Source organism: Apis dorsata, unplaced genomic scaffold, assembly GCF_000469605.1.
Source record: "Apis dorsata unplaced genomic scaffold, Apis dorsata 1.3 scaffold_98, whole genome shotgun sequence".
Taxonomy (NCBI): domain Eukaryota; kingdom Metazoa; phylum Arthropoda; class Insecta; order Hymenoptera; family Apidae; genus Apis; species Apis dorsata.
The window spans coordinates 313818-317036 of NW_006263396.1; the positions used below are offsets into that span (position 1 = coordinate 313818).

At 35.1% G+C, this 3219-nt stretch overlaps 1 protein-coding gene across 2 annotated transcripts in view; it reads left to right on the forward strand.

The window, feature by feature from the left end:
- Positions 1-3219, forward strand: part of LOC102679190 — a 106564-nt gene that overhangs the window by 51226 nt on the left and 52119 nt on the right. The window lies entirely within an intron of this gene.

The following is a 3219-nucleotide window of genomic DNA, read 5'->3' on the forward strand; positions in this document are numbered from 1 at the left end:
CATTTATATCAAATATATTTGAAGATTTTTTCTTTTATTTTTCTATATTTTCTAAAATCTAAATTTTCATTAAATTTGTTTATATCGAATATTTGAAGATTTTTTCTTTTTATTTATCTATAATCGTCCCATTATATTGTTCCAACTTTTCTACAATTCCATGATCAACATCTTGAAACTTGGTTGCGATATTTTCTTGCAAAATTTTCTAAATATTAAAATTTCCATCAACCATTCTTCTAAAATCTAAATTTTTATTAAGTTCATTTATATTTGAAGATTTTTTCTTTTATTTTCCTATAATCTTCCCATAACATTATTTCTACAATGATCATGACATCTTGAAACTTGCAACATTTCCTCAATATATATATTAAAATTTCGTCAACTATCCTTCTAACGTTTAAATTTTCATTAAATTCGTTTATATCGACTATTTAAAAATTTTTTCTTTTATTCTCCTATAAATCCTCCCGTAATATTATTCCGTGCAACAACTTGCACGATCTTGAAACGAGAAACTTGATCGCGATATCGGTATCGAAAGGTGGGCTTCGACCAAAGCGTGCAATTTCATTGGGCGTTCTTTGATGTTTTTCGCAGGAAAAAAAATCGGTATTCCGTGTCGAACAGATAGGCGCGCAACGTCTGCGCCGCCCTTTGATACCGCGTGACGAGATTGCAGATTTCCATGTAAACCATGCGTTCACACCGTTCAAACTTGTCGCCGAACTTGAGCTAGAAACGCTTTGAAACTCGTCCCGTTTCGAGAGGATGCCATTCGACTTGCGACTTCCGCTTAAACCACCAGACGATCGATTTCCAAAACCTCTTACGACAGATTTTTAAACTATTGCTCGATTAATCGTATTAACGAAATCGTATATTTTCTTAATTATAATATAATTTATAATATTATATTTATATTTATTTATAATATAATTTTATAATATAATTTCTTAATTATAATTATAATTTATTCTTATTCCATAAGAATTGGAACGAATCACAAAATGAAATTCGATCGTGAGGTATTATAGAATATAGTAAACACAGCTGAGAACGTGACATAAACGCGGATCGATCCATTGAATAGATTCTATTCATTCTCCCTGTACAATATCTACTATTTTCCTTTGTGCTCGATATCGTTCCCTTCGAAGATTCCCGCAGCAAAATATTTCGAATATTTTGAGACTTTTAATCAACGAACAAAAACGCGTTTGTCGGGAGACAAAGATTTTCTTTCTTCCTCAGAATTTTTTTTTTTTCCAAAGTTATCCAAGGTATTCCATCCCTGTAAAAATTCTCGAAAAATTCAGATCGATTCCCGATATCGAGTCCCCTGACACATATTCTATCCTGCAAAAATTGTATTCCATTCTTCGACGTTTTCATGCTCGCCCCATTTCTCCAAAAGACGATTAAATATCGACAATTCTCTCGTTTCGATCTTGCCGTCCATTCTAGAAGAGAAGCATACCCGACAAAAGAGCCTTAAACGAGTCTTGGAGACTCGAGTCGTATCTGGGTTCTCCATTCAAGTCGAATTTCCACCAAGAAGAAAGTTTCTTGGTGGCCCAACGAAGAGACGAAGGAAGGAAAGATGTGAACGGCGGCACGTGTTCGATTATCATCGAAGCCAGACTTCCTGGACGGAAATCGATTCCGCTGCCACTGACAGATCGCGCGTAATCGGATAGGAGCTGGCCGATCGTGTGGATCGAATCAGACTGGATCGAACGAGACGGAAATCTTATTGCGAAAATCTTGCTCGATGAAACTCGAAAACCGATCGAGATTTATTCTTACAGCGTTGAGATCAGTTCTCTGATCACTTTTCGTCGATTGGTCAACGTAGATTATATAGGTATATGTTAGATTGGATTAGGCTATGAATACTTTTTCTATAAGAAACGTGAAAGAGGGAAAATTTATTGTCATTGCACGATTGTTTTCCATGCATTATTAAAAATTAATATCCATAATGATTCGAAACAGAAGTGGACTTTATTTTCCAGTTCATTCAAAAATTTTGAACGAATAAAAAGTATCGATCTCTAATCAGAGATAATAAATCATTACACGCAAAGAGGAAATTATTCTTCCCACGCTTCGTTATTCGCTTTTTCAAGATCGAAAAATCGCTCGAAACTTCAATAGATTCCTTCCAGAAAGCATCTTCTTCTCTCCATTCTTAATTTCCATTCGTGCTGAATATTCTTAATAACGGGGGAAGCGTAATTAATCGATCGTTGACGGGGATAATTAATCGAGGAAATTACGATTGTCGCTATTGCCACTAGGTGTCGTAATTCGAGCGACGCAGACACGTTCCGTGCGCGGTTTTAATCGTGATTAATAAATCGACCGTCTTTCGATTCTCGAGTCGAATGTATTGGAACGTGGAAACGCCGGTTCGATTCGTGAAAATAGGATTGCCAGCTGTGAAATCGGGTGTGAACACGCGTGGTTTAACATTTCAGTTCCGCCAACGCGATTGCGCGAATTCGAATAAACGAGAAAACCGAGCGACGATGCGTCGATAACGTCGCACGTATTAAGGTTACGATTCGGAACGCTGCTTCTTCTAACCTCTTTTAACCGTCGTGACTCTCCTTTGTCCGATAGTCGAGTGATCCGCGATATTCGAGTGTTTCCTCGAAAAGAAGAGATTTTTCGGGATATAATTCGGGATTTAAGTTTCGTGTACTTGTAAAAAAAAAAGGAAAATAAGATATTTGTTTCGTTTATTATTAAGAAAGCAAGTTATTAAGATTCGGAACGATGTTTTTCCTAACTTCTTTTACATCTGTGACCCTCTTTCGTAACTTAGTGACTCGTGCGTATTCCAGTTGTTTCTGAAAGAAACTAAAAGTAGGTTCTCAGAGTGTAATTCTAATTTAAGGTTTATATTTTTCTAAAAAAGAGATGACGTTTCGCGTATTAAGATTTGAGATGATGTTTTCTAACCTCTTTTCCGTCGTGATCCTCTTTTGTAATTAAATTCAGTGATATTCGAGTGTTACAGAGAGAAAATAAAAATAGGTTTTCGGAATATAATTCTAATTTTATAATAAGGTTCGTATTTTTTTCAGAAGAGATATTTTCTAACCTCTTTTGTACCAGTCGAGTGATCTGTCCGAGTATTTTTGAAAGAAAATATCTTAAAATTAAATTTCTGATTTAAAGTTTATATTTAAAAGAAAAAAAAAAAAA